The sequence below is a fragment of the Bos indicus x Bos taurus genome, chromosome 3 (assembly GCF_003369695.1).
Source record: "Bos indicus x Bos taurus breed Angus x Brahman F1 hybrid chromosome 3, Bos_hybrid_MaternalHap_v2.0, whole genome shotgun sequence".
NCBI classification, from domain to species: Eukaryota; Metazoa; Chordata; class Mammalia; order Artiodactyla; family Bovidae; genus Bos; species Bos indicus x Bos taurus.
The window spans coordinates 39,346,361-39,363,101 of record NC_040078.1 but is presented as its reverse complement, the minus strand read 5'-3'; positions in this window follow the sequence as shown (position 1 = coordinate 39,363,101).

Sequence of the window (16,741 nt, the reverse complement as noted above, 5' to 3'; positions counted from 1 at the left end):
CTCCCTTTTCTCTCTTCTTCTGTCCTAACTTTGGTCTATTTTACCAAGCTGCTTGGGCTTTCAGGTGGCTCAGTGGTAAAGAACCAACCTGCCAATGTAGGAGATACAAGAGATGTGGGTTCGATCCCTGATTGCAGAAGATCCTTTGGAAAAGGAAATGGCAACCCACCCCAATATTCTTGCCTGGAGAATTTCATGGACAGAAGAGCCTGGCAGGCTACAGTCAATGGGATCGCAAAGAGTTGGACACAACTGAGTGACTGAGCACAAGCACATCTAGCTTGCTGTCCAAGGGGATCTCCTTGCTGTCCAAGGGACTCTCAAGAGTCTTCTCCAACACCACAGTTCAAAAGTATCAGTTCTTCTGTGCTCAGCTTTCTTTATAGTCCAACTCTCACATCCATACATGACTACTGGAAAAACCATAGCCCTGACTAGATGGACCTTTGTGGACAAAGTAATCTTTCTGCTTTTTAATATGCTGTTTTAATAGAACTAAGGATAAAAATATTTCTTATCAGGTAATATATGGCTCATAGTAGAAAGAGATACATCTTTTCAAAATTTATTTTAACAAACTAGTCTTCACATGAAATTTCTTCCACCTGTTGTGACTAAGCCAATGTTTATGCTTTGAAAATGCTGAAGCTGCTTTTCTTGGTGATTAGAATAACATTTACTTGTTCTAGAAAATGAAGATTAATTTTTCAGTGTAGAAGAGGGAATAGTGGCCTTCTTTCAAATTCTACGTTTATAGGTGGATAGATGTGGCTAGGAAGAGTTTTAAAAGTTCCGTTGCAATGCATCATGGTAAACTACATTGCACATTCTGATAACATGGTAGGTTTCTTATTATCTTTGTTCACCAATATAGGAAATGTGTGAGATGTGCTGAGATTCTCCTGGACAACTACTGTTGTTGAGATAAGCTTTCTGAGAGGAGGAAAAAGTCTAATCTCTGCTTGAGGAGACATGTGTTCCAGTTTTCATTTTGCAATATGTACCCACAGTGTGATATAAAAATGTCAGTTATGTATGTCTATTGGTGATAGACTTTATATCCATAACTGAAGGAAATCCCAAATTGAAGGGAATGTTTCTCTTTAAGACCTAATCTCTCTATATGCCAAGCTGAAATAAACAGGGAAGTTAGGAAGGTAACTCTCCTTTGTTTAGGGAAATACCAGTGTCTGTGTGTATGTATGGTGGTAGTGGGAGTGATCCTGCTCAAATTTTTACTAGAAATTACCTTTCTCCATTTTGAAATTAATTAGTAACTACTATTTCTATTATTTTCAAAACATTAGGAATTGAGATATCTAAACTTTAAGTAGATGATAGATACATGCACAGGCGTATTCAGGAAGAAAGTAGTTTGGCTATAAACCACACAAAACCAAATGTCTTTGAGTGGCCCTCGCATGTACAATGGACAATACACCGTGAGTAACTGTAGAAATTGTAGGGACTTCTGTGTTCTTTGAATCCTCAGTTCAGTTCAGTCACTCAGTCGTGTCCGACTCTGCCACCCCATGAATTGCAGCATGCCAGGCCTCCCTGTTCATCACCAATTCCCCGAGTTCACTCAGACTCATGTCCATCAAGTTGGTGATGCCATCCAGCCATCTCATCCTCTGTCATCCCCTTCTCCTCCTGCTCCCAATCCCTCCCAGCATCAGTCTTTTCTAATGAGTCAACTCTTCGCATGAGGGGGCCAAAGTACTGGAGTTTCAGCTTTAGCATCATTCCTTCCAAAGAAATCCGAGGGTTGATCTCCTTCAGAATGGACTGGTTGGATCTCCTTGCAGTCCAAGGGACTCTCAAGAGTCTTCTCCAACACCACAGTTCAAAAGCATCAATTCTTTGGTGCTCAGCTTTCTTCACAGTCCAACTCTCACATCCATACATGACTACTAGAAAAACCATAGCCTTGACTAGACGGACCTTTGTAGGCAATGTAATGTCTCTGCTTTTCAGTATGCTATCTAGGTTGGTCATAACTTTCCTTCCAAGGAGTAAGCGTCTTTTAATTTCATGGTTGCAGTCACCATCTGCAGTGATTTTGGAGCCCAGAAAAGTAAAGTCTGACACTGTTTCCACTGTTTCTCCATCTATTTGCCATGAAGTGATGGGACCAGATGCCATGATCTTCGTTTTCTGAATGTTGAGCTTTAAGCCAACTTTTTCACTCTCGTCTTTCACTTTCATCAAGAGGCTTTTTAGTTCCTCTTCACTTTCTGCCATAAGGGTGGTGTTGTCTGCATATCTGAGGTTATTGATATTTCTCCCCACAATCTTGATTCCAGCTTATGCTTCTTCCAGCCCAGCGTTTCTCATGATGTACTCTGCATATAAGTTAAATAAGCAGGGTGACAATATACAACCTTGACGTACTCCTTTTCCTATTTGGAACCAGTCTGTTGTTCCATGTCCAGTTCTAACTGTTGCTTCCTGACCTGCATATAGATTTCTCAAGAATCCTCAGTCTCAATGAAAAAATAAAATATCTTGTCTTTTACTTCTTTTATCTTGACTAAATTTATGCACTCACTGCTGTGACTTTAGATTTAAACACTACATATTGCTATGTTAGTTTAATTTTTTAACTTTTAAATTACCTTTTTTTCTTACTGTTTGAACATACTTGCCTTTGAGCAGTGTTGTGTTGGTTTTTTTTTTTTTTTTAATTCTGAAATAGCATGTTCTTCTGTGATGCATTCAAGGTCACAGTCTCTCTACCCTTGCCTGCTGTACATAGGCAGAGCAATAAAACAGGTAATACTCTTACTCAATTGAGGTGCAGATCTCATTTCTGCCAAACATCTGTGCAGTATGACTCTCCACATTACACCCTAAACACCAATTTTTGGTAATATTATCGACTTTACCTCTTTGCCTTTTTATTTACATTGATATGACTCAACTGGGATATGCCATTGTTGAGGAATGCATAATTTTTAATGATATAAAATGTAGGGAAAACCATACTACTATCAGGAAAATGCCAGCTTTAAGCAATACAATTTCTAATAAGAAACAACTTAGAGAGGCACTAAATATTAGAGAATAGGCCACTTCGCTAGTTGGAGAATGATACTTAGGGAAGAAAAAGATTGGATCATAATATTAGCAATGAAACTAGATCATGTTCTGTGATATTATGTAGAATAGTGCTTTCTTTTCAGCTTTTATTCTATCCTACTCAAAGATTTCATTGTACAGCAATGTTGATTTCTAAAACAAATGAGTTAGAATTATGTAAATCTAAGGCAATGAACATTGATGATTACCAAAAAATAGCAAGCTTAGCAACATGCCTATTATTATTTTCAGACTGAAAGATATTTAAATTTGGAGGGAATTGGAACTTCTTTATATTCAAGCATAGAACATTCAGATAATTAGAAGAATGAAGCACCTCTAATTTATTCATGTTTTCTTTATTGATGATGGGTATAAGTATTTATAGTAAGTTCAGGGACACAAGTGAAATGGCTAGCTGTATCAAACTCCCTGAATATTTGCTGCATTAAATCCCACTGCCCTGTTAACTGGATAGGTAACTGATTCCTTGGTTGTTTATCTAGGAGTAGAAAGGGTGTGCAAAAGCCTCAGTAAAAAGTCATTCTTCTTAAAATACTATTTATATAATATGTAGTTTATGGTCCAAAAAGAAAAATAATTTTCCTTGATCTCTTGTCCAATAATATTTTCTGTCTACATATACTCACATACAACATCAGAAAAAGAGGAGTTACATTTTAAAAGAATTGCACTCATACAAAGAAGAAATGGCTTTTTAAATCCAATGATATATTTCCTTTAAGGTAACACTTTGTGTAAATCTTTGCAAACCCCTTCATACTGAATTGGATTCTTTCTGTATTCCCATTAATTCCTAACAGTAGTTTGACATAACCCTTATTAAAATTAGACATTTCATGTCCTCCTGCATTCATAGACTTTGAGTTCCTTACCAAATGGACAGACTTCTTAATTCCTAGTAGAAACTAAACGTTCTGTAAATGCTTTCTAAATAAGTTACCTGGATCCATGTTATATAATGGAGAAAGATATGAAAATTTCATAGTGGACGATAAGCTAATGACAGGATGGTGCTGCTTTCACTTTAGATTCTGCTGCTTACCTAAGATATGGAAAACTTTGCCAGAGAACAGCACTAAAGGTAATTATAAAATTGGAAAGAAAATTCCTACGACAAAAGCCTAATGTAATCGGTAACTGTGTTTCAGTGAGGATAACTACAAATATGTGTGAGGGCAAGGTACTTAATAATAATCTGTTAACGTGAAGGAAGCCCCTTGGAGATAGACCACATGTTTGCAGTTTATATTTTCTTGAGCCCTCGTGAGAGATAAATCAGTATTAAATAACAATTATCGAATATAGCTATTTCCATTGATCAAATTAAAAGTTATTAGGTTTTCATTTACTTTGGGCTATAAAACCATAGATTGTATTATACCTATGCTATTAAAATTGTGTTTTAATTTAAAAAGACTATCTTTTCTTCTCTTTTAACCAAAGTATGTAAGATGCAAAATAATCTTTTTTTTTTTTTTTTTTTTTAACTGTTGGGGATTCTGATTATCATTCTTCCATGAATTGCTCTCTATGGTTATGCCTTCAAAAGCAATTTAAATTTTATCTAAATAAGGGGGGAAAAAACTCTGAATTTGTTTCTTCCATTGAGTGAGATAGTGAGATATACTACTTATTCATCAGCTGGAATCCTTCTGAAAGTGTGGTGGCCAAAACAAACAAAATATAACAGCAAAAATAATAAAAAAGAATAGATAGATCCTAAAATTTACCAACACAGCATGATAAAAATGAGAATTAAAGGAAGAGTCTCTATAGACTCTGTCTCTACCAAAGCAAACAGTCAAATCCAGCTGTGGTCACTGACATTTTTTAATATTACAGGCTATTTTCCCATGCTTAGAGAAAAGGTCGGATTTTTTGAGTAGAGATGTTTGTAGATTTTATGGAATAATAAAATATTCAATGACTAGATTATAAAGCCCTTAATAAAAATTTAGAAGCATATAACTACTGAGAGATGTAGACTATTGGGAAAAGGAAATACATACACACACCCTTGACCTCTAGCAGCTTCACTGGTCTTTTGGGAGAAGGAGGGAGGGGCTGAGGAGGTAAAATGACAAAATAGGAAGGGAAAATGCAGGTGTGATCCTTGGAAACTATTTGCACTCTTTAGGAAAAAACAGAGATAATTATTGCTTCCCCCCCCAAATAACTTAAGTACCATGACTTTCTCTGACAGCTCCTCTATATTAAATAATGACTGAAATCACTAGTTAACATTTTCTTTAAAGAGAACATTATTTTAAAGTTACAGGCCATTGGTGTAAAATTCTCATTCACCCTATTTTGATCTATCTCACTGACATTAGTTTTATCTAAGACACATTGTCTTTCATATTTTCCCATGGCTTTTATGCCATTTACTGGAAATGACTAATGCCAATTGAGTGAAAAATCTATGGCTTGTTCTTGTATTTGTGTAAATAACATTAAAACATAAAAATTGCTGAAGTTTGTATGTAATGCCAAGAATACATATTTCACATGCAGAGAAAACTGCCCAGGGAGCAGGAGATTGGAAGGTACTTCGCAGAGCAGACTGTCAGAAGGGTGGCAGACAGGTCCTTTGAAGCTAATGTACTCAAATTTCCTGGGGCTGCTGCTGTCTTCCACAGGAGCGGCCTCTGAATGAGAAACATTTCTGTCTAATCCTGCAGAAGACAGATAAGTCTGCCAATTGAAACTGTGAAGTCCTGACAGCCAACGGCATTGGTCTTGTAATAGCAAAAGACTGATGTCGAAATATCAGAAATGGAATAGCATTCTCTGACAGCAAAAAACTAACATGTTTGACAAGAAATTGTAACCATGATTATTTCTAGTCAAACAAGATGTCTGTTCATTCAAAGCATCACATTTACCTTCATTGCCAAAGTTCAAGATTCATTTCATCACTGACATATTCTTTTTCTTCCTGCTTATCAAGTTTAAAAACTTAGAGGCACATGGGTTTGATATATTTTACCAGGTAACAACTTTGCTATTTTCTTTTTAATAAGGACCACAATAAAAAGAAAAATACAATGTTCTCCCACTATGTTCAATCTTATCTCTATACTCATTTATAAAATCTACTCCATTTAACCATCAAGTCTCTGCACATTTCAGATTTTAAAGAAGTTTTTATTCCAGCATCTATCAAATTTGAGCCTCTTTCAGATCTCTTTTTTTCCCTTTTCAATCTCATAGCCTATCTAGTTGTTACCCATTAGCCTTAAATACCTTTTTGATAGATTAGACTATCTGGATTGGCCTGATATAAATCAGAAAAGAAATGTCACCATTTTAAAATATGATATCAGAAAATTAACCAAACTATAGTAAGTAAAAAAAAAAAGGAACTAATCTATTATTCCCTTAGATATTAAATGTAGGCAGGTAATACTTAATCTCCTGACTTTGGGTAATCCCCTTGGATATTTTTCTCCAGGTTTTAGAAGCCTGCAAAATAATTTATGAGAACCAAAGTAGCACTTTTTGGAGCAGAATTTTATTGTGTGGAAAGGTTTAGAAATTTTTCCAATGAATTTGAAGAATAATTATAAAACAAGTGCCAAATGAATAGCAAACTTCATTTAGAAATTTTTATATAAATAAATAAAATATATATAATATGTATATAAAAATAGATTTCAATACAATTTTATCTAATGAAAATATACCTTTCAAGTATATATAAATATAAAGCATATTACTCATCAGCTATCATTAAGAGTGAAGATTTCAAGAGGTATAAAATATTATTTCATTTTAAAGATAGTTGTCTGAAATATAAGCATGTTTGATGTAGCTCCTGTTAAAATATTTTAGTGAAAAAAAAAAACTTAAAATATATAGTACATGGTTATTTTAATATTGTTATAGTGAGTGACAATTTTCTGTTTTTAGTTTGTCAAATATCTCTAAGTCAAAGACAGTTTAAAATGTGTCCCAGTTAACTACACTTTTAAGTTTCTTAAAAATTATTTAAAGTCTGATAAATACTGTATGTTATGAAAAATAACAAAAGTTATCACAATATACAGCCATGTACCCACACATTTTGCCAGCATGCAAATTCATAGTATATTTTAAATAAAACTTATTTCACATGTTGTTCTGAATTGTGGCAACATTATATAAACTATGAAAACATGAACCACTGACTCAAAGTCAATATTTCCCAAATTATTGATGTTAGCTTAGTACACTCTATTGTGGGCATATTTTGTATGACAAATCTCATTGTATAAATGCAGCATTTTTTTCTAAAATGATTTGCTATCATGGAGCTTATAAAATTTGCATATGGCTTATGCCCTTTGAGACTAAATGCCTTTTTCGCCAACAGAGGTGCTAGGTGTATGGTTTGAGAAGAAATCAGGAAAAGTGTAAATCACTAAAAATTGGGTATAATTTAAGAATATCATTTAGAACTAAAATGACATATTCTACAGATAAAACTTGGGCTTTCACTTTAAAGAGTATAATAAAAAAATCAAGGCTCTATAATTTATTATTTACCTAGTTCTTTACAACTAATGACTTATCTAAATTTCATTTCCCCATCTGAGAAATCCATGTGTTGATAGTTCAGCTTGAACCTAATCTATATTCACCTGGGATTTACAAAGGTATAGAATTGTAACATGAGGAAGAAGGACAGATCGTAGAACATACTAGATACGTAGGCTTAGTTACCAAGGTTACAACCAGAAAATGGTGGGTTTGACACTTATTGTCTTTAGGCTGATCTTCTTATCCAGCTCCCCTGACAATTCTAATTCTGATCACCCTGTGATTAGCTTTAAGAAAATAGGAAAGATCTGAGTTATATACAAATCATTAAACTACTCTAAGGATAAAATGGCAAAACTTTGGGACCAAGGGTGAGGTAAAAGATTCCTGAACTTTATTCAAGCTGTTTCAGTTATTCACATCTTTGGTTAATTCTTTCAGGAGAATATTCAGGTTTTCTTCACTCAACACTTCTTTTGCTTGCCTATTTGAAATCAGACAATGTGCTTGACATTAAAATGTACATAATTGCATAAAATACAAGACATGTTTTTTAGTAAACCTGTGGGACAATAGCTCCTGATTTAGCTCTTCTTTATAATTAGTATTTTGTGTTGTTGTTACTTGTACATCACTACCACCATTGCTGCTAATGATACTATCCTAGTAATATGAATTATTTAAACTAAGTTTCTGTGGTTTAGAAACACATGGTTCTAAAGGTTCACTTAAGGATTTTCCATGAGTTTCTATGGTTTGTTATCACCACTGATTCCCAATGTTTTATCATCCATTTGAGCTCCAGATACATGTTTCAGGCTATATACTGGTTACCATATAGATGTACCATAGGTATTTCCAACTCAGGATGTCTCAAATTGAATAGATTATTCATCATCTTTTATTCAACCATACCAATTCTGTTACCTAGTTGCATCAAGTATATTTTAAACATATATTTTTATTATCTTTTCATATTCACTTTTATTTATAGAACACCAGATTTTATCATTTTTACCTTGGCTATTGCAGTTTATTTCCTGTTTACTCCAGTTATTGTAAAAAGAAAGTTTTCTAATTCCCATATGGTTAATTGGCTGATTTTCTTTGGGGAACCTGTCTCCTAGAGTGGGACATGAGGTCACTTAACTTTGAATCTCTTATCAGACTATATCTTATCCATGCATGTGCATACATGCTAAGTCGCTTCAGTTGCGTCTGATTCTTTGCAACACTGTGGACTGTAACCTGCCAGGCTCCTCCATCCATGCAATTCTCCAGGCAAGAATACTGGAGTGGGTTGCCATGTCCTACTCTAGGGAATCTTTTGTAGCCAGGGATAGAACCCATGTCTCTATGTCTACTGCATTGGCAGGCAGGTTCTTTACCATTAACACCACCTGGGAAGCCTGGATTCCTCAATACCTCATTAACAATAATCACACTCTTCCATAATCTTGAATTCTAGCACATAGATTCACATCCACTATTTTACCAGGTGACTTCCGCTCACAGTCTGACTCCAAGAATTGTTTGACCCTATCAGGACAAATAATTTATTCCCTCTTATTCCCCTCAAGTCTTTAGTTTTGCTCCTTTTCCACCCTAAATTATTATACTCAAACTCAGCAGTCTCTCCACTTTTATGACTTTCCTGGCAAAGTCCCAACTATGGAAAAATAATTTTGCCTATTTTAAACCTCTACCATCACAGATGAATGTAACTAGAGAAAACACACATATACTCAGCCATTCTATCTGTTCTTTCTTAACATTAAGACCACCAACTTCAAATGGACCTTATTACATTAACTCTTCCATTCTGTGGATGACTTATTTCATAGTTTCACATCCTCAATCGTTCAATACCTTCTCCTTTGTTACTTTCTACTGATTATGTGGATTCTATTTTAAAGTTACAGTAGAAGTAACTTTAAAAAGGCCTTCAATGATTATAGTAAAGTTGCAGGATATAAAATCAACACACAGAAATCCCTTGCATTCCTATACACTAATAATGAGAAAACAGAAAGAGAAATTAAGGAAACAATTCCATTCACCATTGCAATGAAAAGAATAAAATACTTAGGAATATATCTACCTAAAGAAACTAAAGACCTATATATAGAAAACTATAAAACACTGGTGAAAGAAATCAAAGAGGACACTAATAGATGGAGAAATATACCATGTTCATGGATTGGAAGAATCAATATAGTGAAAATGAGTATACTACCCAAAGCAATTTATAGATTCAATGCAATCCCTATCAAGCTACCAACAGTATCCTTCACAGAGCTAGAACAAATAATTTCACAATTTGTATGGAAATACAAAAAACCTCGAATAGCCAAAGCGATCTTGAGAAAGAAGAATGGAACTGGAGGAATCAACCTACCTGACTTCAGGCTCTACTACAAAGCCACAGTTATCAAGACAGTATGGTACTGGCACAAAGACAGAAATATAGATCAATGGAACAAAATAGAAAGCCCAGAGATAAATCCACGCACATATGGGCACCTTATCTTTGACAAAGGAGGCAAGAATATACAATGGATTAAAGACAATCTCTTTAACAAGTGGTGCTGGGAAATCTGGTCAACCACTTGTAAAAGAATGAAACTAGAACACTTTCTAACACCATATACAAAAATAAACTCAAAATGGATTAAAGATCTAAACGTAAGACCAGAAACTATAAAACTCCTAGAGGAGAACATAGGCAAAACACTCTCTGACATACATCACAGCAGGATCCTCTGTGATCCACCTCCCAGAATATTGGAAATAAAAGCAAAAATAAACAAATGGGACCTAATTAAACTTAAAAGCTTCTGCACATCAAAGGAAACTATTAGCAAGGTGAAAAGACAGCCTTCAGAATGGGAGAAAATAATAGCAAATGAAGCAACTGACAAACAACTAATCTCAAAAATATACAAGCAACTCCTACAGCTCAACTCCAGAAAAATAAATGACACAATCAAAAAATGGGCCAAAGATCTAAATAGACATTTCTCCAAAGAAGACATACAGATGGCTAACAAACACATGAAAAGATGCTCAACATCACTCATTATCAGAGAAATGCAAATCAAAACCACTATGAGGTACCATTTCACACCAGTCAGAATGGCTGAGATCCAAAAGTCTACAAATAATAAATGCTGGAGAGGGTGTGGAGAAAAGGGAACCTTCTTACACTGTTGGTGGGAATGCAAACTAGTACAGCCACTATGGAGAACAGTGTGGAGATTCCTTAAGAAACTGGAAATAGAACTGCCTTATGATCCAGCAATCCCACTGCTGGGTATACACACTGAGGAAACCAGAAGGGAAAGAGACACGTGTACCCCAGTGTTCATCGCAGCACTGTTTATAATAGCCAGGACATGGAAGCAACCTAGATGTCCATGAGCAGATGAATGGATAAGAAAGCTGTGGTACATATACACAATGGAGTATTACTCAGCCATTAAAAAGAATACATTTGAATCAGTTCTAATGAGGTGGATGAAACTGGAGCCTATTATACAGAGTGAAGTAAGCCAGAAGGAAAAACACCAATACAGTATACTAACGCATATATATGGAATTTAGAAAGATGGTAACGATAACCCTGTATACGAGACAGCAAAAGAGACACTGATGTATAGAACAGTCTTATGGACTCTGTGGGAGAGGGAGAGGGTGGGAAGATTTGGGAGAATGGCATTGAAACATGTGAAACGTCATGTATGAAACGAGATGCCAGTCCAGGTTCAATGCACGATGCTGGATGCTTGGGGCTGGTGCACTGGGACGACCCAGAGGGATGGTGTGGGGAGGGAGGAGGGAGGAGGGTTCAGGATGGGGAACACATGTATACTAATTAAATAATTTTCTATTAAAGAAAAAAAAAATTAAAAAAAAAAAAAAAGGCCTTCACAATCTCCCACCATCACATGTACTTACCTGTGTCAACATCTGAGTACTCTCCTTCCATTTCTATTGTTTAGTCACTCAGTTGTGTCCAGCTATTTTGAGACCTCATGGACTGCAGTCCCCCAGCTCCTTTGTCCATCCATGGGATTTCCCAGGCAAGAATACTGGAGTTGGCTGCCATTTCCTTCTCCAGGGGATCTCCCCGATTAAGGAATTGAATCTGCATCTCCTGCATTGCAGACGGATTCTTTTACCACTGAGCCCCTGGCCAAGTCTTCAGACTATGCTTCTACCGAAGCCAACAGTTCCATTTATATACTGCATCATCCTGCCTATTCAGGGACATCTCATCATCTACTGTCACCTCACTTGCATCATTATGACTTCTCTATGTTGGATAATTTACATCAGCATTCAAACATGTTTAAATTTCTTCTTTGGTAACAAAAATCATCTCTATTCAACATGTTGTACAGGTAACTGTTTTCTTTTATGAGAGCAATCCTTAGAATTGGTCAAGGTGTAATTCCCCCACTGCCCCCCGCCATTATTTCTTTTTTAAAAAATCTATTTATTTATTTATTTTTGGTTGTGCTGGGTCTTCAGTGTTGCACAGGCTTTTCTCTAGTTGTGTTGAGTGGGGACTTCTCTGTAGTTGCATTGCACAGACATCTTATTGTGGTGGTTTCTCTTATTGTGGAACATAGGCTCTAGAGTGTGTGTCTTCAGTATTTGTGGCAAATGGGCTCAGTAGTAGTGGCTTGAAGATTCTGAAGCACAGGCTCTCATTAGTTGTGCTGTGTGGGCTTAGTTGCTCTGCAGCATGTGAGTTCTTTCCAGACCAGGGATGGAACATATGTCTCCAACATTGGCAGGCAGATTCTTTACCACTGAGCCACCAGGGAAGCCGTCTCATTTTTTCTTGCAACCACTTTAATTAGGTTTTTGCTCCCATTGCTACATGTAAACAGTTTTTGACAGGCTCATCAATCTCCATGGTATTCAATCCTATGGTCACTTTGAAGTCCTCATTTATTTGATCTCTCAGCAGCATTGAAAACACCCTATTTTGAAGCACTTCAAACACTCTGCTTGAGAGTCTGTATTCCCTATTGTGGCTCTTTCCTAGTATCTCTTTTCCAGTTTCTTTTTTTTTTTTTCCTTCATTTCCTTGCTAGAGTTAAACTTTTCTGTTTGAAGGCTAGCAAGAAAATTCTGTCTTGCACCCTTTCCTGGTGATCTTATCCAGTTTCATAACTACATATAACATATGCATATTGAGAACTCTCAAATTATATAGAGAGAGCAGATCTTTTCTCCTTCACATTGTGATTTTTGCTGCCTATTCGGCATCTCTATTTGCATGATCAATAGGCATTTCAAGTATAACATTCCCCTACTATATGCTGTGCTGTGCTCAGTTGCTCAGTTACATCCGACTCCTTGCAAACCCATGGACTGTAGCCCACGAGGCTTCTGTGTCCATGGCATTTTCCAGGCGAGAATACTGGAGTGGGTTGCCATTTCCTATGCCAGGGGATCTTCCTGACCCAGGGATCAAACCCGCATCTCATGCATCTCCTGCACTGGCAGGCAGCTTCCTTACTACTGTACTACCTGTGAAGCAGATTTTGTGTTACTGAATTTTTCTCCCAGTACCACCTGTTCCCCATGCAATTTTCTTCAATTTGGTTTATGGAAACTCCATTTCCCCTATTTCTTTTACCCCAAATCTGCCAAATGATCTCCTTCGTGCCCACCCCATATACAATTCATCCATTTATCACATCAGCTAGACTATATCCTACTCTTCCATTGCTATCACTTGATCCAAGGCAAGTGGCCTCTCACTTTGATTATCTTGGTAACATCTCATCTAGTCTCTATGTGTCTATCTTGCCTCTTACATTAGCTTGTTTTCAAAGCAGCAACCCATATGATTCATTTGAAATACACATAAAATCAAGTTGTAACCAAGCAGGACCCTATGGGGCCTTCCCTAGAGAGACCTCCCTCCCCCATATCCTCAGCTATAGCTCCCTAGTGAAGTACCCAGATAATAGTATCTGATGCTGATTTCATAAGTTGTTTTACATATGCAAGAAACCACCCCCAAATGAAATAAATTACCTGATGACCATGAGAACATAGCTCCCTTCCTGGAGACAGAAGATTGATCTTTCAGTTCCTGTGACACCTCCCTGTTACCTCACCAACCACCAATCAGATAATTGTGCACAAGCTGATCACAAACCCTGTGACTCCACTCCCTCACCTTGCCTTTAAAAATGCCTCCCTGAAGCTCATCTAGGAGTTTAATTTTTTTGAGCATTAGTTTGCTTGATGCCCTGCAATAAATGCTGCACTTTCTTACACCACAATTAAGTGTTGGTAGATTGACTTTATTACACAGACCGGTGAGCAGACCTAAGTTTGACTCAATAATAAAGCCACTGCTTGCTCAAAATCATCCATTGACTTCTTATCAAGATGAGTACCAAAGTTGTTACAATGGTCTACCCTGTCTGGCTCCTACTTACTTCTGTGATCTTACCTTTCACCTCTGAGCTTCAATAGCTATATTCTTAACCTTTCGATTTTCACTTACTCTAAAATGTTACAATCTCAACAAGGCCTTTCCTGACCACAATATTTCAAATTTTAGCCTTACCCACAATAGCACTTTATACTTTTCTTTGACATGTTTTTAGCAATATTCTTACCATCTGATGAACTGTATATTTCACTTATGGGTTTGTTATGCATTTCATTCCCATCTCCGCTGCTAACCTTCCATTTGGAATGTAAACTCCATGAGGCCAGGGGTATTTACTTTGTTTGCTTGTGTGTCTAGAACAGTGCTTATGGATAATCATGTAGTATTTATTGAAGAAAGAAATTAGTAGACGAGCAGAGTTGAAGGAAAAAAATACGCATTCTCCTAATTTGTGAAAAGATCACGTTTATCTAGCTTTAGGAGGACTTTCCTTGCTCCACTTGGGGAATGAAGTAGAGGCCATGAAAATTCCAAGGTCCAGAGGTAGGAAAAAAGCACACAACGGCACTGCTATACCAGCTTGAAGAATCTGAAAATTGAGTCTTAAGAAGTACTAGCAGGGTAATTGAACCATTACCATTTTTGCTTGGGAAGTCATCTTACATACTGGTGTTAGTACTTCATGAGGAATGGTAGATTTTCTTGCTTTGTTTTGGATATTAAAAAATCACTGCAGAAACTGGAGACTGGGTGTTAGGTATTTTTAGAGGATACTTTTTCTGTGTTTCAGAATGATATTTTCTACCTTCTGTTCATTAATAGAAAATTTAAAACCCAATTTGTAGCTCATCTTCAAGAGTATAACACTTGATAAATCCACTTTGTGTGTATCTAATTCACAAGGGGTTCATTTCAGAAATAAGGCAATGAAGATAGTAACACTTCTTAAATATACTTAAACAGTTCTCAGAATAGCATTGTTTAATTATTTAGCAACATTTTGGGGATTTAGTGGTGGTAGCTCAGTTCAGCCATCCTCCCTGGTGATAAGCAAATGAACCACAACGTGATACAAAGAGATTAAATGGACAGCATTCATTTCCCACTTGTTACATAAATGTTCCTAGTGTTCAGTATAATGAAGAAGGAAATCAGCAGTAGGGGCAGACAACAGAGTGAACCACAGGGCCAGATTAAGCTATTGAGATGTTCTGGGGAAATATAATAAGGATTTCTGATTTTGAATATGAGTGTAAGCTCATACAGACTACAGACTCTGTTTTTAAATTCGAAAATTTGAGATGTTCAGAAGAGGATCAAATGTTTGCTGGCTCTAAGAACTATGTGTAGCAATTAACACAAACTCTGAGAAATGTTTGGGGAATGGGGATGGTGCACAACAAAGGGCAAAGTCCTGGGCAGAATCCAGGAGACTACGGCCGCCTGCTGCAGGAGAGCTCTGGGGCCCAGAGAAGAGGAAGGGGGAACCAAGCACACAAAATAAACCTGGGCCCACTTGATCTGTATTATGTTCGAAGAACTTGGCTTCCTCATTTCTCTTAAGCCTGGATTTATTAATTTCCTATTTTCCAGAAGTCAGTTTATGAACACATGAATTTAGGGAATGTTGGCAGAATCCCAACACTTTTTTCCCAGCCTTATAGCTGTATCTAGCCTGTAGTTACAGACATAACCTATACATTTTATTGAGGATAAACAACTTTTTAATAAATGTTTTAAATACAAGGAAAAACATTTCAAAACCAAACGTTCATAGCAAAAATTTACCTCCACAGAGTGAGTGTGGAGCAGAATTTCAATCACTTGTAGGAAGGATTTCAGTTCACCACTCTCCTCAATCGATCTTTCCCTCTCCCATGAACGCCTCCACATGTGGAACTTTTAAAAATAAATTTTAATTTGGTGATAGACTCTTAGTAACTTGTGGGAAAAAAATCACACGTAACAAATTTAAATCATTAAAATTACAAAATGTGTCTATTTAAAAAGCAGCAGATTTTCTTAAGGAGAGTGAAAATAGATTATTTGGTACATTCAGTGTAGCGTTTTAAGTCAAATGATGTCTGCACTTTTGCTAATGACTCACACTTTTAATGAATTCTGGATATTCACCTCACTGTTTCTCAGTTTCTGTTTTCATTCGTTCCCCCAGTGAAACGTACAACATCATCACTTCAATATTTACAACCTGGGCTGTGACTCTCCAATTACAGATAATCAGAATTGAGATCTGTGTTTGCAGAGCTCAGGGGAAGACTGCCAATAAAGGCTCACACCCTGTATTTCTAAATAATGGAAAATTCAAACCTTCTAACTTCGGCAAATAGTTCTTCACATCTAGAAGAAGGCCAGGTTAAAATATAGAATTTCAGACTCAAGATTTTTTTCACTAGGGTATGACAGCAGAAGGAGAACCAGTTCCCTGTCTCAAATGTGCTGACCTTGTCTTCCAGCTCCTCACTCTATCTTGACCACTGTGTGCCTATCCAAACTTATGTGCATGGCTATGGCTGCCCTGTTTCTGCAGTCCTAGCTCTGTCAGATACTCATGCAAGTACCTACTTTATGCCTAGTGATTTGAATATTAGAAGTGAGTAGGCATGGGGAGTAGAGTTATTTAGACAAGGACTTTTGGGATTCCCAGATACCTATGATATAGCCTAAAGGAGG